This window comes from Acyrthosiphon pisum, chromosome A2 (assembly GCF_005508785.2).
Source record: "Acyrthosiphon pisum isolate AL4f chromosome A2, pea_aphid_22Mar2018_4r6ur, whole genome shotgun sequence".
NCBI classification, from domain to species: domain Eukaryota; kingdom Metazoa; phylum Arthropoda; class Insecta; order Hemiptera; family Aphididae; genus Acyrthosiphon; species Acyrthosiphon pisum.
Genome location: NC_042495.1, coordinates 30714815 through 30740391, shown reverse-complemented (window position 1 = coordinate 30740391; position 25577 = coordinate 30714815). Strand labels below are relative to the sequence as shown.

Below are 25577 nucleotides of genomic sequence, written 5' to 3'. Positions count from 1 at the left end.
ATTTTCTAAAGTAAAAATCATTAATTTGAACAATAATAACTTTTAAAATAAATATTTAGATCCACATACAATAATGTCAAATAAGCTTACACTTTTTGAATTTAAAATGTTTTTACGACTAGTTCAACTTCGCTTAAACAAAAAAAAAAAAAAAATACGATATCTAAAAATTACAAAAAAGTCAACAAAATGACTTAAATACATGTTTTTACAAAGAAATTTTTTTTAAAGAGCAGATTTACAAATATCAGATTTTGATTTTTTAATTTTCAGTACTAAAACATATAAAATAAAAAATGTTACACTTAACGTATTGTGCAAGCCAAATCAAAATATACATTGAAACAAAAGTAATGTAATTTGTCATGCCTTCCTGTTACACTCTTCGTATCTCATTGGTTAATCCAACTCTCTCAAGTCTCAAACCTCGACCTATAACTTCCGAGACTGGAGCTTAATACTTTTCTAAAGTTTCGACGATGATATAATGTACAAATATAATATAATAACGACGATGTTGAACTAATAAAAATTATTTTTCAATTTTTATTGTCATCAGTCGAAAATAATAATGTGAGCCGGCTGTGCCCATATCGTAATAACGCCCTTAACGTCGTGTATATAGGCTATTGGTGCGATAAACTATAATATAATGTATATGTATATGTATATTACATGCTACGGCTGCGTATAGAAAGGTTATATTATAAAACGCGAGACAATATTATAATATATAATGATATATTCAACATTTTCATATAAACGAGTTTTTCGAGCGAAAATCTAATAGGGTGTCGCTCTCCGGCCAGAGGCGTGTAGTACATATATACGGTTGTCTGTAGTTATATATATGTATACAGAGAGAGAGAGAGAGAGAGAGAGAGAGAGAGAGAGAGACGATATATGTACCTACGTATATAGTCAGTGGGAGGAACGGAGAAGATATTATTATTTCCTGGGAAATTCAAAAATAAAAAAGAAACAAACCTATACATATAGGTGCACGCGTACAATGTATATAATAATATCGCTTCGGTATTTTTTCCGCTCTTCCGAGTAGAGTAAAGCGCTCCTTTTTTTTTCGTTTTAGGTACCTAAGTATCTCGCGCGTGTAATACGACCACTACCACGTGCACGCCGTATACCACGGTCGCGGCATCAGCTACTACCACTGTATATGTACCACGTTTGACGTGGAGCTTAGGTGTGCGCGCCCGAGTGTGCGTTTATATACATATATATATTATGTATTGTACTATACTCGTTTATATATATATATATATAGTGTACGCGGGGAAAATTATCGACGTCAGACTCGAAACGGACCTGATGGAAAAACGGGACGACGACAAAACCCTCGTGGCCGATGTACCGTGAACGCGTGCATACGTTTAACACCGTCGGATTTGATCCTCCCCCCCACCCATCCACCCACACTTCACCCGATCCGTACCCACACGCGCGAGCACAACAACGATCCAGCTGGCGTATATATATATATATATATATATAATGATATACAAAAAAGTAGATCCTAACAAAGGCACTTTATTAGTTTCCGGGTGCGTGGGTTTTGCGGGTGTGTGCGAGCAGCGAGCGTATTTCTCTGTACGTCGCCGATCGTATTTTCCCTAAAGACATATAAGCGGTGGTCGGGGGGCGAGCGCGGGTGGACTGTGGAAATACGAAGTCGAGTCGACGGGGCGAAATTGGCATTTTTGTTGTTTTTTTCACCAACCCCCCCCCCCTTACAACACCGTTTCTTCACCAGGCTCGCTATTTTTTGTTGCCCCACGAAGTACACGTCTGCTCCCTTTCAATTTGCAGTAAATCCGAGCGCGACGGACGTTATTTACACGCGTGATGCTTAAAAATGGCCGCGGGATAACGACTCACGTGACCTTAGTATACGGCGCGGCGGCCCTTTCGGACAGACCGACGATTTAATCCCGACCGGAACGTATTTCTATATTATTGTTATTTTTGTAACGACGTCGCGCCACTCCAGCGTTTCGATTCGGCGCGTTTCAAAGTCGTATTAATTTTCACACGATATCATAATACACAATATACGCACGAGTGTGTGTGCGGTGTGTGCCTAGAGCGATCCACAGTCCCAAGTCCTTCGAACTAGCGATTCTGAAATTCAGCACTGTGGTGATGACCAGCACTTCGAAGCCGAGTTTTTTGTTTGAATTTTGCATTTCGAAGAGGGGCTGGCGAAACATAAATATCATTCAATTCGTTCGTTGGTCACGCGGAAAATCGAATAGTGGCTGTGATCGAATTTACTACAATCAGACCTGTGCTTTGTACTTAGCCAAACGACCCCCAAACCCACACAGCATGAAAATATTTCCCAATTATGGAAAAAATGTTTTCAAGAATATAATATTGCTGTTAAAATATTTTTAAATGTTGCGTAAATAATTAGGAAATATTTTCAAAAAGCATTTTTACAGAAACCTTATAAAAATATTAAGTCAACATTTATATGCAACCATATTATAGTATAATATTTTGTCATCGTAAAAAACGATATTTATAAAATATTATTAGTAAAATTTTCATTATTAAACCACTTTAAAACATTCACAAAATATTATAATTCCACAAATGCTGTGTGGCAAACGAATGCGTTAAAACCCTGAGTGCGGTTCACATTTAACGGGAGCTTAAGACGGAGTGAATCCGAGTGGCATTTAATTTGACGTGAGGAAACAGTTCGCGGACGTGTTAAAATATAAGTTTGACCCGAAAAAATAAATACAATAATATTCAAATATGTAAGTATTACTCTTTATTATAGTTTTCGTCAATCGTTTTTTCAACTACAAACTCAAACAAGTTACCCCATAGATGGCGCGCGCAATATACAAGTATAAATATTTCGCGTCGAATACCGGGATAGGTTAGGCGTGGGCGGCACATTCCAAATCGGTAATGGTCACGTTTACGCAGTCATTACTTTGTATGGAGGTCGAGTTTATTCGCGTGACTGTTGATGGGCTCGAAGTGGTATGGATGTAACAATATATTGTAATAACTGCCCAAATATGATTTTTTATAAATCGTACTCACTCCGCGGGTGACGACTGTGTCGACAGACGAGTCGGATTAAACGGTTCCGATTTTCAGTCAATAGTTCCATAAAAAGAAGTGGTTATGTTTTTTTTCGTCCGACCGTGTCTGTCTGCTGTGCGTCGTTGCAGGTTGACCCGCGGCCGTGTAAGACTAAAAAACCTATCGCAACTTTTGGTGTCCGCTTTAAAAACACGCGATATTATAATAATTTGAAAATAATTTGGTGAATTTTGGTGAAGTTTCCATCAATAAATAGGTAGTAACGATGTGACATGTTAATGGAACAACTGCGGGTACGCGATTATTAGGACGTACTGTATGGTTGGAAAATATTACGGTTTTCTTAAAAGATTATTTTTCACGTTTTGCCTCAAGTTGACGCAAACAATCATATATTATACAACGAGCGCCAGATTGAATCCACTGGTTATACATGCACTTCTTAGATAAGTCGACAATATTGGGGTCAGCTGTATAGGAAATAAATATTTAAAATTAGGACCACCCGTGCGCAAACGTAATATTATTATATTTAAAAATCGATTGCTTTAACATTTGTGACGTCCAATCCGCAGTGATTATGTCATCGATCCTAAACGAAAACTGATAAAGTTTAATTTTAAATTTATCACTCTCTGATCAATAAATAATTTATATTTTGAGACGACAGGAGTTTTGGAGTGGGTGGTGCTCAATAAGGATAAACCACCTTGTAAGGTATGATTACCTTTTATGAGGTAGGTACCACCAAGTGCGATATCCTAAGATGCCAAGCTAATGATTAGTAACTAAGTTCGGTTTATTAGACGTACAATAATAGTATAAATATCCGTTTAGAACGAAATAAAACGGTACAAACTAGAAAGTCACAATTTGTTTTGGTTTCTAAACATAAGAACACTTTATATCCCCATTGTGCCTGTCCGTCCGTCCGTCCGTCCGTTAGTTACCAACACATGATTACGAATTACGATTTTTTTGCATTAAGATGTTATAGATAACGATGGTTCTATTCAAAGTAATTGCGTAATAGCTAGTATTGAAAACATATCGAGATATGAGTATAAATTTTAATATTCATTCATAGAAGTCCGAATTAATAAATAAAATGAAACAAAAAACTTACCAAATAATCATTTTTTAATTCTATAATACGGAATTATAGACTTAATAAATCTATACTTAAACCAACGACGAGATATAAGATCTCTAAAAACATTTCAATGAACTTATACTCGTAAGTCACGACATTACGTTTTACTCTATACTAATTTTGATTTTTTCGACGACATTAACTCTACGTACACGCTTGTTCGTAAGCTCAAACAATCGTTTCTATAATATTGATTCGCAATTTCCGATATGGCTTACGTCTTCCGAGACGCTCTATCTCCGAGTAATAATAATAATAATAATAATATGTACACCTAATATTCTTGTTGGAATGTCGTCCGACAAAGGTAAAGTAAAGTAAAAAAAAAATAAAAGAAACAGCAACCAAATCGATCTGTGCGTTTCAATTCGAATTCCATTGTTTGCGAAAGCTTTTATTAAAAGGTACAACGATGAAAAATGTATCCAATTGATGTCTCCGGGAAAAAAAAGAAAAAAAAAACGAAACGAAAAAACATTGTGACTGTTGCGAAAAACCTATCCTCTGTTTACGGTTCCATTGTGAAAAATCCACGACACGTCGCAAGAAGAATGATTTCGACGGACGTTGATTTGTGAAGCTCGTCACGAAAATGTTAATAAAATCGAAATAAAAAAAAAAAACATGCCGGCGCTTAATTGATAATGAATATTGATGAAAATGTGTTCTCGGAATCCGCCTTCGCCGCCGTAGTGTCGTCTCCGGGGCCGGAAGACTCTATATAACAATATACATAATACTGTGTATTGTCTAACCCAAAGGTTAGTACGCTCTGCACACTCTAATTTTGAGACTTTTATAGGGCGCATTTTTTTTTTTAACGTATCCATTGTCCGCACATTAATAATAATTACTTTACCGCGCTGTACAGCCTGCGTATATCATTGTCGTTCAATTTATTAAAACGATGTGACGGCTCGTATGTGGAATTTTTGCTGTTGAGCAATAATCGATTATAACGATGGAGATTGCGACTCGAAAAAAACACGAGACCAAACACTAGAAAAAGCCATCGACGGGCTAAATTTATCACCCATGATAGGCCGCCATCGTAATATTTTTAGTATAATATTATATTATACTGGTTCTGGTCCCGGCGAGAGGACACACACATGGTCGGTCGGGCGGTATGACTTACGTCACCTGCTCGGGCCTATGGATCCTGACAAATTGGTCAACGGTAATATTAACGACGACGACGACGAGTCGACGGGAAATCGGTAGTAATAATAATGATAATGTATTATAGTATAACTCGTGTTAACACCGGCGACAAAATCGACTCGCGGTCGTAAATTATACGCGGATTACGGCGCGTAACAGGTGGTCCACGGTGGCGGCTTACCGCGGTAATAGTTTCGATAAGATTTCCGATCCTATTAGTTTTTTTAACTATACAACGCAGGCAACGTCGCACGTTCGATTATAAATTACAACGACAATATATTATTATATTTTATTATATTATTATGTGCGAGCGAGTGTGTTTTTCTGTCGCGTTTCCTCGTCCCTCGCGAGCGCGGATCGCTTTCACCGACCCGCCGTCATGCAACCGCGGGTGTCGTAAAATTCGAAAACTAATGCGTATAAATGTATCGAAATCGAGAGTGCTAATAACAATAACAACAACGCGTATGACAATAATTTATAGATTTTGTTTTCGTTATCTACAACAGCTCTCGTAGTCGTTTGGCCGTACCAGTCTCGTAGGTGGTGTAACACCACATATTATTATGCGTCGTGGACATATTATGGTTTTAATTAATGTTTCGGTCACGCGATTTCCAATACCCGAAATCCGTCGGACGAGTGAATTTATCGAAAAAAAAAACAAAAACAAAACGCACCGCTACAATATTATATGATTATACCTTATAGGTTTGTATACGCAATAACTACGCATCGACAAGTTGATAACATAATATTGATTTAGGCGTGAGGTGGCTATTATTAGTCCTTGGCGCTATTTTTGTTTATTTTTGAGTGTGGGTTAAATCTGAAATTAAGGTTAGAGCGACCAAAATAAAAGGCATTTCAGAATTTTTGCCATTTTTCAGTATTTTTTTCACGATATTGTATTTGAACTTTAAAGTCAAAGTCCACTATTCTTTAAATGATTATTTCTCTTGGAATTTCACTGAAATCGCGTTCGTAAAACCCCTTTAAAATCGTCCTCTTATCAACAGTATTATCATTTCGATATGATTATATGTTCTTACAAACATTGTTCGTGGAGAGTGCATTTTGGATTTTTAATTTCCTAATCAGAAACAGTGAAAATCGGAAGCTTTTGAAAAACGTTGATGCTTAATATGCGTTTTTCTATTTATAATAAGTTTATTTTATAATATTGCTTGGGCGAGCAAAGGTGTATTGCCAATAACACTTATATCATTGTTATAACAAACTAAACAATATTAGAGGTTCCCCGCGAAATCTGTGGTCCACTCGCCACGTGTACGTACCCACACAATATGACATTATTCAGAGTAAATTATTGAACCGTTAAACTGCAATCGCAATACAACATTATTGTGATATCGTGTCGAACGATAATTCGCGTGGATCCGCACCGCTGCAGATAAATGATTATTAAACCGCGGTCGTGACGCAGTGGCAAAACATATATCATTTTGCCTATTGATTATACCCGAAGCGACCGCGGTCATTGTCACACGCGTTTCCAAAGACGACGAATACAATCGCATTTATAGAGTGCAATAATATTGTCACTGCCTGCAATACGATGACGCTATTTGCGACGGAATCCTTCGGCTGTATCTGCGCCATCACGAGCGCAATATATTATTATTATATCGGCGTTGTGGGTACCATCATAAAATTGGAATCGATATCATCGTGTTCCGATGACTGCTGTTTTTCCGTTGCGACACGAGTCAAAATTATCATACTATAGCTACTACGACTACGGCACGTCTCTTGTAAATGCATTGGATCCTTGATCTATGATCCAAACACCTCGATTTTATACCTATACAATATTTTATATCGAGACGTATTACAATATCATAATAATATTATTACGCACACGCAAAAGCCGCTTTAATCGAGCCAAACGTGTCGATTACTTACTACACACGAGCTCTTGTTATATGTCTGAAAGTAGTTACCTATATTTACTATATATAGATAATTTATTGTTGATATGAAATATGAGGTCGACGCCTATGCCACAGTCGGTAACCGATTTTCATCGTACACGGTTACATAAAATCTTAAACCTCTTCAATTTAAATTTGAAAATCTTTTTGTCGGTCGCCTATTTACACTCGTTATTGTAGGAGTCGCATGTGACGCATTCCGAAAGATTTACGATATCAGTTGAGAAAAAGTCACCCTCCGGATTATGTTTGTTCTTAAGTTAATATATACGAACACTATATTCGTTCAACAGTAGTTTAGGAAAATCACACAGCATTTGGGAAATGATAATATTTTGTGAATGTTTTAAAGTACTTAAACAATGAATATTTTACTATTAATATTTTATGAATATTTTCTTCTCATAATAACAAAATATTGTACTATATGATTGCATAAAAATAAAAAATGTTGACTAAATATTTTTATAAAGTTTCAGTAAAAATGTTTTTTGAAAATATAGTATTATGATTAATCAAAATTATGAACTTCTAGGGCAAGGAATATGACTAAATTATTTCCTAATTATTTACGCAACTTTTTCAAAATAATATTTTGACAAATTTCTATAAAATTTTCCTGAAAATATTTTTACCGTAGTTAAGAAGAAAATTTGTATGCTGTGTGGGACGCGTATATGATTATGATCAAAACCAATCGGAAGACGATATAAGTGTTTACTATTTGGCGGTTTGACAATATCGAAGATGTTATTATACACCGAGGCCGAACTCTGGCAATCGCCAATCAACACCCAGAGCAGTTGGACGGAATAGACTCGGAGAAGAAGAGCCCCTCAGATCAATAATTATGTAGCTACTCCTATATAACAATATGTATTATAATATTATATTATGCTGTGATATTATAAATTCGTCGGTCGTACACGAAATACGCGTAGTGAAGCCTACTTAGCTAGTGTGCACAATATACGCGTCACTGTACGCGATTTCCATATTATATATATATATATATTGTATCCGATGACGGCGTCTTTGTGCCGCCGCACAATGGGCCCCGTCGCACAATCGAATGATAATAATATTATTATTGTTACGAGAGGAGAGAATACCCATCACGTCTGTCCGCGGCGCCGACTGCAGCACCGGCGTGTGTTTCTCCGTTTGAATTGAGATAAAATTTCCGGAAGATTCCCGCACTACCGCGGTCCGGCTCGCCATCGTCCAGACGCCATATCTCCACGACCGATATGATATAATGTTATTATAATAATAATATAATACCGTGGTTACCATGGTTGCTCGCCGCGACGACGGTATGGCACATTATTATTGTGGCCGCCTTCGGATCGGATGTTATTGTACATTATATAGCTGCGCCAAGTCCGTCGTCGAATCTTCGATATTATAATTTTACGGCCCGCGGGATCATTACGATGTGCAAATATTATTATTATTATTATTATTATTGTACTCGCATGAATTTATAATATTATACGTTTCAATTCCTCCGAATGCGGTGTGGTCGCGAGACGGCTAAACATATTACTGTTGCACACTCTACTCGGGTTAGCCCCACGGGCGCCGGCAGACGTCCATCCCGTATCGTTATCAACTGTTTCTCTAGTCTAGTGCACGAGACCGGAAAACATTGTACAGGTGTCCATAATTATATTCAGGGCCGGAATTCAATGCAAAATGCATTATGTCTTATCGGATGCTCTTGGACGATTCAACCCGAGCTGGTACCTACGTAACATTTTGTCTCGTGCAAAACGCTACCTGCAGATTCTAAAGCGAAACTTTTGTTTTATGCATTTTCGTTATGTTGATTTCTAGTGCGTTTTTTTTTTTACAACTTTTAGATAATTTTATTAACTTTTTGGTGCGCATTGATGCATTGTGCGAGCGCATTAAGTGAAAATCGGGAAATTCAAAATATCATATCGAAAAATATCGTTTTCGTAATATTTTATTTTCCGTGAATAGTTTTCAAGAATTTTCGTCCGTACAAAATGTCAATCGTTCTATTATAATTATAGTGACTTATCTATATAAAACAATTATCGGATTTAGTGTCTTACTGCACGGAAACAAAAACAAACAACAACTATAATATTCTTGGTCAGTCGGAGTTGCATCGCAATCGAGTTTATTTCAAATGTACGCTGTTCATTTATCGTGGACCTTTCCGAGTATTTTGTTTTAGTATTGTTGTTAGTATTTAGTTGAGATACAGAAGTGTACCTAATGCTGAAATGTTAACTGTCGTTTTCCCGTTCTCGCGTGCCTGTCAAATAATTTGGTTGGGTTATTTTTAAGGACGTAATTTTTTAATGGTACACCTGAGTTGGTTATTTCAATTTGGACCCTAAATTTATACGTCAATACTATGTATTGTTATCATTGCACTTGATGTACCTAAAACCCTCCAGTTCGTCGCACTGGATCAAATCTTATTTCTCGCCACCTGCACGTGAACGGCGACTATGTCTGCGACGACTAACACGCTATAAAGACGACGACGCTCGCGGTCATGCACGGCTACGGTGTAACCGTATACCATACAGTTACACCAGGCTATAACTAATTTAACTAATTTAAACGCCTAAAAATTATATTAATAAATATAAAAAATAATCAAAAGAGACAATTATACCTAATAGAGTATGCGCGGTGTACCGATAAAACGTTCATAACGTGCAGATGCTAAATAATATGATTAGATTTTTAATTTTTAAACCTGTCTAATTGATGCAGTAGCACGCAAAATGTGTAAAAAAATTTGTTCGATCGTGAAAATAATTATAATATAATACTGCCAACCACACGGTTTTGTCAGATTTGCATATTAATTATACTTATTATAAATTAAGCATCAACATTTTCAAAATAAGAAATTGCGGTTTTTCCGCAAGGTTTATTTCGAAAAAATGGAAAAATTCGGTCATATTTAATATTCGAAGAAAAAACTTGGGTTTTTCAAAACGATCGGAAAATTTCGTATAAGAAAATACATTTTTTTCCCTAAAAATTGAAAAAGTAATATAAACATTGGAAAATTATAATTCATATAATACATTAATAGGTATTGATAATACCGCTGGGGTTTTGAAAATACTGTCCAGTGTTCAATACAAGACACAATTTTTTAATTGGATTTTTTTTTTTTGTAGTTTCGATATTCGTATACAACGTATAAAAAAAATCACAATGCCATAATATTACATTATTTGTGCCTAATTAGTTATACTGTAAATAGTAAAAATAAAAAACTGTTTTTATTTATGTTATAATTTTTAAACTGTTATTTTTGTTTATACTTACATTATTAATTTAAGCGTAAGTACCTGATTGAAAAATCTTTTACCAGTTACATTAAAATTCTCAAATCATTCCATATTTTCCGGGGGAAAACCCGGTTTTTCAAAATTTATCTGGATATTTTCCGGTTATTTTGATCCCTATAATAGGTACTTGTAATTAAAATATTACTATTGACATATTATTATTGTCTGCGTGTTGGCCATTCCCGTTTGGCGCGCGTAATAATTTGACTGCGATCCAAAACAGAAAAACAAAAAAAAATGCCAACCCATCGTGTGAACACAAACGTTTCATAATATTATTATAACTAACCTGCCACATGCGCCGTCGCCTAAGCCCGTACGCGTATCATATCACTATCGTTGTGTGCATTTATTTCATCGCGAATTATTCCACGACGACGAAATCATAATATTATAGTCACGGTCCCGCGGCACGCGTCTCGAATCCTCAATCCGCGAACAGTTCGATAATGCCATAAATATAATATATAATATTATTATTTCGCGATAGCGTCGTCGTTGACATTCGCACGGAATAATATACGCGGACACTGACCTCCGGGTCGTTTCGATCGTTGACGGTCACATACTCACATATTATTATTATTATTGTTGTTGTTGTGTAATATATTATTATAATATTATTATCGATCCACGTAGGTCGTTGTGTATAGATGCGATTTTTTTTTTAGTCGCATACCTACACTATCTATACGTCTTGACATGACTATACGTGTGCACGGTTGTCAATGGCCGTCACGAAATGCTGCTGCAGCCGATCGAAACGCGAGATACGTTTGCGAGTCGTTATGGGGGGGAGGGTGGATGTTTATTTCACGATTTTTTTCCTCAGCCCGATTACGAAAATATTATATTATAATTTTACTACTTTTTTTTTTCATTTGTGTATATTTGAAGAAATATTCAGCAGCTGAGGGCATTAGCTCTACCATATTTTTACAAAGAGTTACACATTGTTTTTTAATTTCTTTAATTCATACCGAGCAATTATTCGTTTAGGGCGAGACACTCGTCGTTCAAAAATTATTAATGTTTTTGAAAATATATTTTCTACGTGGTCCACACGTATGCTTACAATTTTTTAATTTTTGTGAATTAAAACATACAGCTTCAATTTCATGTTTGAAAGCAAAATATTCTTCTAAGTATATCGATACATAAAAATCGAATTTAGGTTGAATAAATAACTTAATGATTTTTATAATATTTTCAAAATACTTCGTAAAATATTCTGCTTTGGAATATGAAATTAAAACCGTACGTTGTCGTTAAAAACCATAAGTAAAAACACAGAAAATGTTGGGTATTAAAAATTTGAAAATCAATTTTTTTTAAATGTTATTTTTAACGATTAGAAACTATGGCGTAACAATTATATTTTTCAAAAACATACTTTTTGAAATGCGAGTGTTCACCGATAAAAGGATAATATTATTTCTATATTTGCTTGTCCGGTCTCTTTGATGAAATTTGATGAGGTCACTCGATGTGATGTCTGCAGCTGGTGGTCCTATTGATTCGAATGAGTTTTGGGCTTATTTTGTACTCAAGTCTTGCTTCTTTACACGGTGTATATTATACTCAATTCGAGTGTATAGTAATAATATTTACTGCGCGTTTTAGATTTACGATTTTAGAATTACTTCGCAGGGGCGACGCCGCCGCGTTATATATATCAGCGCGTTTATACGCGACCGAAATAATCGCACCAAATTAAGCACGAAAATATTTATCGCTGCCGATACGCGGAGAAAGTTCGCAGTCGAGTTTTCGGATAATATTTCACTTGGGACTAAGTAGAAGTATAATAACAATAATAATATATTTGCAGGCTCGCGAGTGTTTCAGCGACGGTTATTTATATACAGTATTTTTGTTTTTATGTCAAAGTCGCGGAGTATAAGTCTATTGGTATGCGCACAGTTTGCGCACCGCACACTTTTCCCCAAAACTTCCATTTAATTAATAAAGTTGCGAATATCTCGTTATTTATATACTTATTATAATAGGTGGTACATTCAGTGAATATCATAAAATGTTTAATTAAAATCCACCGAAACGCACGGAAAATGCCCGTTTAACAAAATATTATATAATTGATTAGTGCGGATAATAATATTATATTATCGTCGCGATTAATAAATTGCGTTGTTCGTTTGTCACAACGGTTATGAAAAAAAATTACACAAGCACAGACAAAAATAATTTCGAGATATAGTCATCAAAGTTTTTATATAATATTATCACGATTATAAATATTATAAAAAGACCACAGCCAAAAACGTAATATGATATAAAATATTATAAGTAACAAAATCACAAAACGCGCGGTTGTCGCGAACGTTTCAAATTCTGTTCGATTTCCTAATATTTCATGATAATATACAAATCTACAGATCGTCACGGCGTACTTGGGAATTTATTTTCGGTGCGATTATGTATTGAATAGGTAGAACGGATAGTTAAAATATCAAAGTTTATGCTCTCAAGCATAATATTATATAGTGTTTGGTAATACATTTTTCGTCGCATTTCTCCGGGATTGAACAAAAAAAAAAAACAACGATCGAATGACGTTTAACAACGAGAGAGGCTGAAAACCCCACAAGGTTTCGGAGTAGGGTTTCCTCAGCGATCAAAATATAAAAAGCTCGAATTGAAATATTATATACATATTATACTACACATACATATACGCGCCAAGCGTTTTCCATAACAACTGTCACGATTCACGAGTGAGAGGATATTTTGTGTACTGCGATCGCGCGTGGCTGAATGTGAATGGTTTCAAAAGACGATATGATATGACCAGTGAATTGCAAACCACCGCCATCAAATGCAAACACAAAAGGCGTAAAGTAATGTCTCGGTGGAGAATTCTCTGGAAACGAGTGGTAGGTAGGTACTTATAAACGACTGTGCCAATACACTTTTTGTTTGATTGGTTTTATTTGCAATAGCTGCAGCTGTCAAATGTGCAGCGTTCAAGTGAATTTCACATCAGAAACCCATACGAGATTAGGGACAAAAAATTATATTTTAAAAGCGTGTTGGGGGGAGGGAAGGAATAACAAATATTTTTCGACTCGAAGCAGTGATTGACAAAATATTTGAAGAACCATAATAATTATTATTCACGCCATAGTGACATAATAATATTATGATGAATTCATTTCTATTCTGCGTAGGTAACCCACGCGGTTACCACATTACCTAATTATTATGTCTTGCGACTAGTTTCCGAATTGTCAATAATTATTATTTGTTTAACAGCGACGTTTATTAATATATTATATCCGTTTTAAATCGATGGCATATTGTACACACGCCTACACGTCTTGTGCACAGACCTTATTAATCTTAAACAAAACATAATTATGCAATTTTTAAAGAGTGCGCAGCAATGAGTGACGCACTATTAGGTGAGAACCAGCCAGGTATAAGTAAAAATAAAATGAGAATGTCAGACACGTACAGCAATACGATTCACTTGTAGATAATTTTCTTTTAATATAATATCATTATAGTAGAATATTATTATAAAATATGCGATGAATAAAAGCTAGCTTGAAAAAATAATGTTGAGTTTATTCGGAGTTTATAACGAAATACGAGTATATATTATCATATAAATAAAGAAAAAAACGAGCTAATCACGAAGTATAGTGACCGTAATACTACGTGATGTCATAAAACAAACGTTTTGCGAAAAAACAAAACCATTGAAACTAATGTAATTTTAGAATTTGAAGTGACTTTTAAATATTTTACGTTGTTTGAATAAACCAAAATCTACGGTCCTTGGTATGATTTGAATAACCACCGATGATAATAACGAAATTATATTATTATCACATCAAATCATATTATCAAACTACTATAATATTTTAATCAACGAATATATTATTTTAGCGTTTTCTTCGTCTTCACCCGACAACGATATGGGGTCCCGAACGGCATTTGGGAAAAGATAATATTTTGTGAATGTTTCAAAGTGATCGAATAATGGATATTTGACTAATAATATTTTATAAATATTTTCTTCTAATGATAACAAAATATTGTACTAATGATTGCATAAAAATGTTGATATAATATTTTTATAAAGCTTCCGAAAACGTTTTTTATAAAATATTTTCAAAAATATTTAAACTTCTTTGCCAAATAATATAACTAAAAATATATTCCTAATTATTTACGCAACTTTTTTGACAACTATTTTATTATTTTCCTGAAAATTATCCCCTCCCCCCCCCAAAAAAAAAACAAAAAAAAAAATCTCTCACCTCATATTTATTACTGCACCGGCTATTTTCGTGTCAAAGTGGACACCCTTTAATAACGGACACTTCAAAATTCACCAGATTTCACGTTTTAACTCCCCCGTGCGATGATATTATAATAGTTGTGTTACAAAATATTATAGCCTACTATAGGCACGATAATAATATTATATAACGACTATAATAATGTATCGTATTTTATACGCTTAGTGTTCGACCGTTCGCGGTCACCCGAGCCCGCCGGCGATCATATGACCATATGACCATTGACCGCTAATCGTATACCGCGTGGTCTTGTGACAATAAGTATTGTCTCGTGCCGTGTAAGTCGGTCGTGTGTGCAGTTGCTTATGGGTAATAATTGTCCTCCGTCGAAAGTCCATCGATAATAATTAATATTCGATATAGGTAATTACGTGTATAGTCGCTCCTCCTCCTCCTCCTTCTCACGAGTTGGAGCGACAGTATATTATATTTTATTTTATTCCCTTTCGCGAGACCACCGGAAATCGAGTGACGCCCGTCTCGAACGAAAAAATTAATATTTAACGATAGTAATTACAATACGCGTACTATGTAACATAATATTCGCTGTCTTGAAACGGAAAATTAACCGTTATCCACGGCAGCCGTGCCGTTTCTTAACGCCCGCAGCAGCAGCTCATCCTCGTCGATCAACAGTAATAAATACGACTATAATAATACTGATAATGATTATCGTTATAATATTATAATTATTATTACGGTAACGAGTCGACAGGTATTCGCACACGCGCGTGAGCGTCGATCAGCGGCAAAACGTGTTTGGTCCGCGTGTTTGCGTCTTCCAAGTCGGCTTTGGCACGCCTCCGAATATAAAAAAAAATATTTATTAATATATTGTATTCCTATATAATAGTGCGTACTATAGACCTATAAACTAATGGACAGCGCTTGGAGAGAAAAGTCGGAGGTACGATATAGAGTGAGCGAGAAAAGAAACAAAGTAGTAAAATATTGCAGCGTGACTACTGCCAAATAAAAAAATGTGTTACGATAAATTCTGACACTTGTTATATTTTATTGGTAACATAATAACTGAATTGTGCTTACCAAACTTATAGGTCTATGGTAACAACCATTTTACCTATTTATATTATATATATATATATGGTTATTGTTGACAAAGAAAATGGAAAAAGAAATTAAGTATTTTCTCAATGATTTACTACTTGTATGTTATTTTTTCTTCGTTCTCTCTTCTTTCTGTCTCGGTCATATGATTCCTTAGAATTGATGGCAGGGTGGAGTGGAACGCGCTGTCCATTAGTTTATAGGTCTATGTTGCGTACCACACGCGATTCGTCGCAAAACCAATACGTACTGCCTATAATATTATGGTCAAACGAAGGGAATAACACCCTCCCTCCTGCATATAATTTCGACACCTTCAGACAATCATAATATTATAATAATTAATAACATAATTATTATATTACGCGTACGGCGTTTAGACGACGAGAAGACGTCGTGTTGACCCTCGTCGGGCACTATATAATATAGGTACGTCTTGAATTGGCACCGCTCTATTATTCACTCGGAAAAAAGGCATAACGCGGTGAATATAATGGCGTAATGTACACGATAGGTCGGCGGGGCCGTGCGGCGGTGTGGAAGGGGGGGGCGCAATAATTAACGGTACACGCCGAGAAGTTCGACCGTCTAATGAATTTATGTAAGTCTGCCAGTGCAGCTCGCGCGCGTATTAATGTTTTCGGTTCGGGAATTTATGGTTTTCCGCGGCGGATAATAACAATTATTATTCCTCGTTTTTGTTGTGTTTTAAGCTTTGAATTGATGGCGTCCATTAAAACGACGGCCGGGGCTATTGAATGTCTGAGAGGGCGGTAGAGAAAGAGAACGAAAACCGGAGAGGTGAAACACACTGAGAGAGAGAGAGAGAGAGAGAGAGAGAGAATAGCATTGCAGTAGCTCGCGTGGGGCGAAAACGGGGAAAAAAACAATCGGAAGAAAAGCGAAACCACCTCGACAATTAAAAATGACTGAGACTAATAAATTCAAGGGGGCCGAAAACAAACGTCTCTTTGGAGTGAGTTGTTGCCGGTTGTATATAAGAATCGGCGAATATTTCTTTCGTTTTGCGTATACTATCCCCGACACCATTTTCCCGCCATCCCGCCGTCTGACACCCATTCCGTTTTATTTTTTTCGTTCGCCTTTGCCTAATGAAATGAAACGTAATCGAAAAAAAAATGATAATAATAATAATAATTCAGACGCGTTTTATCGACCATTCCGCGGACGAACAGATGCCTCCGGTCGCTTCGTCCATGTTTTTAAATATTTTACCTACCCCCGCAGTGAGGAATACCACTGATATATATATATATTGGTCGAGGGGATCTATTTGAATTTACGTTCCGTTTAATGTGCTTTTTAAGTACGACATTATTTTGAGGGAAGATTTAATAACCGTTTAAATTACTTTAAAAAAAAAAAAAAAACATTAATCCGCATTCGCGGTTTTTTCCCTACAAAATTGCTCTCCACGCTGTATCCGAGTACGAAATGTAAGTCGCGTAATGGTTTCTCACGGTGCTCTGGTACTAAACGTTTCGTCTATGGTTGTATTATTATTTTATACACATTATAATATTTAAATAATATTTTCATTCGAATACTCGCGTATTACGCGGACCCGGAACGACATGCCAATTTTTACTATGCCGCATGCGCACCTCCGATACTTACGATCTGATCGTAACGACTAAAAGATAATTTTAAAATAAATATGACGCGCGTTTGTATAATAAACTAAATCTGCATACAGTGTCCAAACGTGTTCGGAGAAAACGTTCGATTGTTTGCAAATAATAATATTATCATGTCCTGCATAGTAGTAACTGTCTGTACCTACGCCACGCACGCAAAAGTCGTAAATCATTTTGATATTTCAATATCTCGTCGATAAATCACCGGAGAGACCGGCCTGGAGTTTCGGATCGTCTGAAATATAGGTATATCAATAATAATCATAATATGTGGGTAGGTATACCGTACGATAAAATAACATGTCCTGCAGCAGAAGTGATGTATATTTTGTATTATTGACGTGCTATCGACTGGAAATTTCGTAGGTACCTCAGTGAGTTTACATAATATTTTCGAGTAGAAATCGTCAACTACGAGGCACAGACGATTTTTGAAAAAAAATGTGTTTGCGTCGAAAATCGTTAGTATGTGAATCGTAATGGGCAAAATATATTTTGAAAACGACGGTCTGCAGCACGGCTATAGATAGTTTAGTCGCCCATCGACCTATCATTCCCAAATTTGAAAAGTGTCGAACAAAAGGAATCTCTATAACCAGTATTAATGTTAAATTAAGCAGCTGGAGATTTAAGCACTACTGATCAAGCCTGGGCAAGTTAGTGATCATTTTTAATTGAGTTGAGTTAAGTTTATAGAAAATATTTTTAAAAGCTTATAGTTTTTTTACTAACTCAATTTAGTTAAAAGTTATACGAAAACCTATAAGTAACTTATTAAGTTATTTATTTTTTTTTTTAAATTTATAAATGGCCAGTAATATGGTTTAAAATAATAAAAAATAAATGTTTACGCAACATGTATCATTTATATAATAATTGTATTATATTTATTATTTAATTATTTATAAGCTATCGTAACTAGGATTTGATTTAAATTAACTCGTTATTTATTTAATTTATATCAACAAAAATCAGTTGAGTTAAAAATTAAGTCAATAAAAATTTTATTTTAAAACTTTAAAATTAACTTAGCTTTTAACATAACTTCAACTTTTCAACTTGATGCCATAGCGACTATTACGCAGCTACAATTTACATTTGAAAGGTAACTGCATTTATAAATTCGCTACAACAAACAAGCGGTAGTGCGGAAATCTACAGCTGTTTAATGCTGATTATGGAGATTCATTTCGGTGGACACTTTTCTAGATTCGTTGGGCAACCATACTAAAATGTATGTCCTTCAGAAGCGATACATTCGTAAAGTGACGTGCCATCGACTTGTATCTACTGGAAATGTCATTCCTCGCCGGCAGGATTGTTTGTTTTTCGAGTAGGTATCGTAAGCTAGAACGCTGCACTGCGGATCAGGTACGTACGTTGTACAAAAAATGGGTGTTTGGTATATCGAAAGTCGTTTCGATTTACGGGTTTCTCACGAGCAAACTAAACGACAGTTAGCATGAACCGTAACCGGCAAATTATTCGAGAACACCGGAGGTCTACCGCGAATTTATATAACTTTTTTTTATAGTCTAATTTGGCGTTTTTATATTCGGTTGTAAACTATACGACACGAGTTATAAAAAAAAGCGTGTTTGTTTTTAGCATGTTAATTAAACAACACGTCGTGGCGTATTTATTATTTATTTATTTATCGTCTGACCGCCGCCATGACCGTAATAAGGTGTGGACCAATATCATTATAAAATTCGAAACAGAAGACACGCTTGCAAAACATCGCTGAGAAGGGGTCGCCGTGTCTTGTAGATTTCTCGTTTGTGTGTATTTTATTTATTTTTAACGACATAATATGGGGCATCGTGTTAACAAATCATTATAATATGATATAATGTTTACAAATTAAATATTACATTTTTGTGACAGTCAGAATATCGACACAATAATAAAATTCTAATTTTATATATTTTAGTTAAACGGTATAACAACTATACTGCACGACGACGACGTCACCGGAGCGGGTGGATATTAAAAAACATAATGTCAACGCCGATGACGTCATGGGAACGCCTTTACACTGTGAAATACCTAACCGTGTGACATAACGTGAAAATAATAATATTATTATCTATTATGCCATTTAAAAATAAAAAATCGTGTATACGACAACGTTACTGTAGGTAATCAAACAACGCGTAATTTCTCAACTTTACAGCGCGTTTTTGCAGTAACGGTGCATGCGTCTTACAAAAACACGCGCATGCGTAGTAGGTCCGTAATATTATAATAATATTTTATGTACGATATTAGAGTCCAGGGATGGAAAACGTTTTTAAACAAAAAAAAAACAATAAACAATAGCAAAAGACAACTATAACAAAAAATCCCGAAAACAAAAAAAATATATAATAACGAAATCAAAAACGAAAACGAAAATAAATTAGTATAGTATTATACCACGAAAAAATAATAATAAATAATTCTGCTGTCGAAAATAACTAATAAACTTTATTTTTATCAGTGATTATCTTTATTTTCTAATCACTTTTTTATTATTTTTGTTTCAATGTGTAAGAGCAAATTTTTTATTTTGATTCTTAGATGTTTTTTATATTTTTATTTTGTATACAATCGTATACAAAATAATGCATATGTTCAGGATTCTTTTTATTATTTAGTTATTTACTCTAGAAATCTTAAATAGTGTTTCACTCAACGACTTTATAGAGTCTTTACCAATGTAGGTACTTTTAAAATTTAAAGCCTTTTTACTTTGAAATTTAAAATTTTATAATTTTCATAAAAATTATAATTTTGGTTTAAAATTTAAATAATAATAATATTCAATTTCAACTTTTAAGTGCCTTCCTGTGTTGCGCATTACTATTATAACTTAAAAGTTATAGGAATATATTATATTTATATACAAAAAAAAAAATCAAAATCAAAATTATCAAACATTTTATTTGGAAACGATATGGATAAATTACGTTTTTAAAATCGTTAGTAAAAAACGTTCAAAAACTTTAAACAAAAACGATATTTTTTAAATCAAGAAACAAAAATGTATTCATCCCTGTAGTATGCCTATACGTAGTGAAAATAAAAATACCGTAGTTATTAATCAGCGGACGGAAAATGCGAAATAAAATCACACGACGGCATACCACCCACCTATACATGTATAGTATATTATTATTATACGAGTATTTCTACGAATGCTAAAAGTTTTCCGGACGATAAATTCCAAAGACGCGATAAAGGCGTTCTCGGGCCGTTATATTGTTTATAGTAAGACAAAACGACCCGAAGGGTCGACCCTTTCGGATGACTGGTCACGGTTTTTTTCCACGTCCCGAACCCGATCTGGCCAAGATATTATAATAATGTCACGTGATTTAATTAATAACAATCACAATATTCATCGGTGGCGTAATATCATAGACAATTATTTGAATTCGCCGCCGAAACCGATGACTTCGTCCAGACGGCGTTTGACTGCCTATATTGTATGCGCTTGCGGCGCAACGATGTTTGCTTTATATTTTTTGGTTTTCCATGGAACCCACACAGCATGTTAATATTATTTTCTAACTATGGTAAAAACATTTTCAAGGAAATAATGTAGTTGTCAAAATATTTTGAAATAATAGGAAACAAGAAGTTTTGGAAAATATTTTATAAAAAAAATGTACAAAACGTTTTAATCACATATTTTCAAAAGACATTTTGATGGGAACTTTATAAAAATATTTAGTCAACATTTGTATGCAATCTATATCATAGTACAATATTATGTTATCATGAGAAGAAAATATTCATACAATATTAAGAGTCAAACGTTCATTATTCAAGCACTTCAAAATATTCACAAAATATTATTAATTCACAAATTCAGTGACGGAAAATCGCAAATTTTCACGAAATAAAAATTCGTTATAATATATAACATTGTATAATATTATTGTTATCGTGCGAATCCATTACGACGACACTCCTCTTCGCGAAACGTCATTCACGGTGAAATAATAATATCAGTTTTCCTCCGAATCGGCGACGCAAAGTTACATATATGTTGTAGATGGACTATGACTGGGGTGGAAGTTTCGAGAGACGCAAAAGCCGTAGTATAAAAACGAACGGACCCTGCTATATAGGGGGGGGGAGGTTCAAAACAGTTTGGATCGCGGGCTGGCACACGCGCGCCTTTTAAATGTGATGAGGTCTTTATATATATTATATATTGTGCCCGGCCGACCCCGTTAAAACGCGTATCGGTAATTTCTGTATTCAATTCCGTCGTACGTGTGCCAAATCTAAAAACGCTTCTAGACGAATTTTAGCGACAGAATACCCACACGTGCACAAGGCGCAGTGGGGTTGTTTGAATAGAATTTAGCGCGGCGAACGAGAGGGACATCCCCTTTATTGTGATTTCGCTGAAATGACGTTCTTCTCCTCCTCCTCCTCCTCTTAGATATATACTGTACATAGAATACGTAGCGCGTTATCCAATTAGTGCGATTTGCCGGACGTCAGGGTAGTTGCGGTGGCGGTATGAGGGGGGGGGGGGTTTTCGGGCGAGAAAGCGTCAGAAAATATATTTTGAAACCTACCCACCGCGCTCTCGACCCACGCGGGCGGCGTGGTTCGATATTAAACATTAACTTTTCCGCTCGGCAACGTTTTCGGGCCGCTTTGTAAGCTCCTCTATACCTTATACCGCGTACCTATACGCCGCCGCCGCGCTGTGCCACATACGCGCGTGTGTGTGGGTATATACTACATAATACACTGTTCTGGGTATTAGTGGTTGCAAATAAACCTTAACTCGGTCGAGACTAATGAAGACAAATTACGACGCGGACATTGTGTGTGTATAACGTATCGTACAGCTACAGAAAAGCAATACCTACAACTGCGGCGGTGTGTGTGGGTGTGCGGGTGGTGGCGGGAAAAAAATATAACGAAACGACGAATTGCGTTTGGAAAACAAACTCACGCCGGTTGCAGGTAGGCAACCGATTTGTCAGACTGTATCTGCCTACGGAAATGGAGATTCGTCTTGGAGGTGATCTTTCGTAAATAGCCGAAGCAGTCACAGGTAGACACATAATATTCTATTACACGGGTCGTTTCTCTCTTTTCGGAACGTCGTTAATAATATACTATAAGCTCGGGTGGCGGCAAAAAAACAGACGAGAGGCGTGAAACGTTGCCGCCGGCTCCGTTATAACATATTGTACCACTACCCAGGTATATACCGAATAGTGATTGATTGTTAAAAGTAGACGAGCGATGAGCGTACAAACCGGTCGACCGCGATACTCGTGCCTACATAATAATATTATGTTATTATTTTAATGATAATAAATTGCGACCCATTCGAAGCGCTGTAAATAATATGTAATATCGTTCAAAGGTTAAACGCGCCGCTGCGGTGATAGTCGTAACGGCAATATTCATCATCAGTTAAGCTGTGGGGAGGGAGGTGACTGGGCGGTTTTGCGCACAATACATATAGGTTTCACCCTCTTTACTTGTATAGTCGCAGTGTGTTTAGGAATTATTTCAGGATAGGGGCAAAAACCTCCTCCCAGTTTCCTTCCAACCAAGTCAAAAAACACATTTGTTCAAAAGAATATTAACAACTGGACCCATAGCCCCCTTACCTAAATACTCATCTAGTCTCCTCAAAGCGGAGACTTGCTAGAAATATCACGTCCGTATAAAATTTAATATAACATGAATAGCTTTTATTAAACAGTCGAAAACTTTTCATAATCGTCGAGACTACGAGGCTCTATACTTGCGAGATACTCTCTTGAAGGTTATGGTAGAACTCTTTAAGAGAGCTTTAAAATGTTTCAATCACATTCATATCGAGAGAGACGGATCGATTAATATTAGGAGTTGGGTCGTATTCTAAGTAAATTCGTGACATCAGAAGCGCGGGAGAAACTTAATTAATTTTTTATTTATTAACGTTTTTATAGAAAGTCATTATTATTATTATTATTGTTTTATTGAATTATTTTTATAAACATTTCTTTATTTATAGCGCATCACTATAACATTATACTCCCTCACCACGAATGTTTACCCTAATTGCAAGCTTGATATTTAATGACATTGATATCATCAAACAGTCACCTATATCGTCGGTGGACGGATTTATGGGCACTATATGTACCGACGTCAGGACGAGAATACGATAATATTATAATAATACACAACAATAATCCCGGTGGATCGCGGCTATTGTGTACCACCGTGGTAGAGATTGTCGGGATCGATTTTTTTTTTATTATTATTATTATTATTATTATATTATTCATTTTCTAATCACGCCGCCGTAGGTAATTGCGGCTAGAAGAAATTCCTCGGCGGGTCACTGTGGTTCGCGCGACCGTCGTCGTCGTCGCCGGTTGTGCCTGCGGAAAATGAAATTGCGACAGACAGTCACGACGGATGTGCGTACAATACCGTCCCGTGAACACTGCCGGGTAGAAGGCACGAGGTCTCGGAGAACACGCGGTCGTGCTTGTACGCCGCCGACACGGTTTAACCCGAAAAATTCTTACGCGCTATTATCGTCGTCATTGTCTCCATATCATATAATATTATTACAATGCGTTTACGAGGTACCTACGCAATAGGGTACGCGTTCAACGGCGGCGACAATCGTGGGTGTTTCAAAAAATCGTGTCTATTTGCTTACGTCGCGCAGACCAGGCGAAATATAACGACGAAAAATGGCACATACCATATTATTATCAAGCAAGTCAATGGTAATTTTTAGTTGAGTTTAGTTGATGAAAACATATTTAAAAAAGTTCATAGTAAATAGTTATCCTATTTTTTTTTTAACTCGGTTAAGTTATATTTGGTAACTTACAGTTAACTTATCAACTTAAATTATGTTATTTGTTTTCAATTTGTAAATATCCAGTAGCATATTGTTTAAAATAATAAAAAGTAAATGTTTACGCAACATGTACCATCAATAACAATTATTGAATTTTATTTATTATTTAATTATTTAAAAATTATCGTAACTTGGATTTGATTAAAATTAACACGCTATTTTATTAAGTGTATATCAATAAAAATAATTTAAGTAAAAATTAAATTTCAAAAAGTTAAGATTAACTTAACTTTAACTTCTTAACTCGTTTATGCCCAGGCTTGCATATTATATTATTATATTAAAGGCTCTTCGCGCTATCGAAAAACATCCCCCCCCCCGGCGGAGAGGGAACGGAGTGCGAGCGTAAATCTTCGGAATAGCCGACTCCTGCCATAAATTGTTGTCGCTGTCGTTATTATTATTGCGAGCCGGCTCACGGACGGACCCCGAGCAGCCCTGCAAACGAATCTGATGGGTCTGCGGGTCTGGTGCACGTGCGTATATATATTATACATTATATTATTATATACACTTACGATTTCGTAAGTTCCAAACCCACCCTGAGCAGGTACCTTCACACACACACACACACACACACACACACACACACACATATATATTATACTTGTTATATACCGGTGTCTCATAAATTCGATTCCGTTCGCCGCCGGATATATTCCGTTTGTTTCGGTATATATATATATAGTCGGCCGACTGAGCCAGTTGCGCGAATATAGTACGCGGTTGTTGTCGCTAGGAGGAATTGATATTCCTTTCGGGTCTCCGGCCCGCAGATAGGGTGCGAATTTTCGCAGCGCGTTAGCCGCGCCGAATACAAACGACTTCATTAATCGCGCGGAGCCGCGGTGGTTATCGCCCTCGGTCGTCGTCCGCGGATGATGGCCGGCCGGTGTCGGGCGCGGGACGGGTGGTGGTGGTGGTG

The 25577-nt window shown here is 35.9% G+C and overlaps 1 protein-coding gene across 3 annotated transcripts in view; it reads right to left on the bottom strand.

The window, feature by feature from the left end:
- The window catches only part of LOC100159263 (flocculation protein FLO11), a 127528-nt gene that overhangs the window by 21110 nt on the left and 80841 nt on the right, over positions 1-25577 (bottom strand). The gene's annotated exons all lie outside the window — the stretch shown is intronic.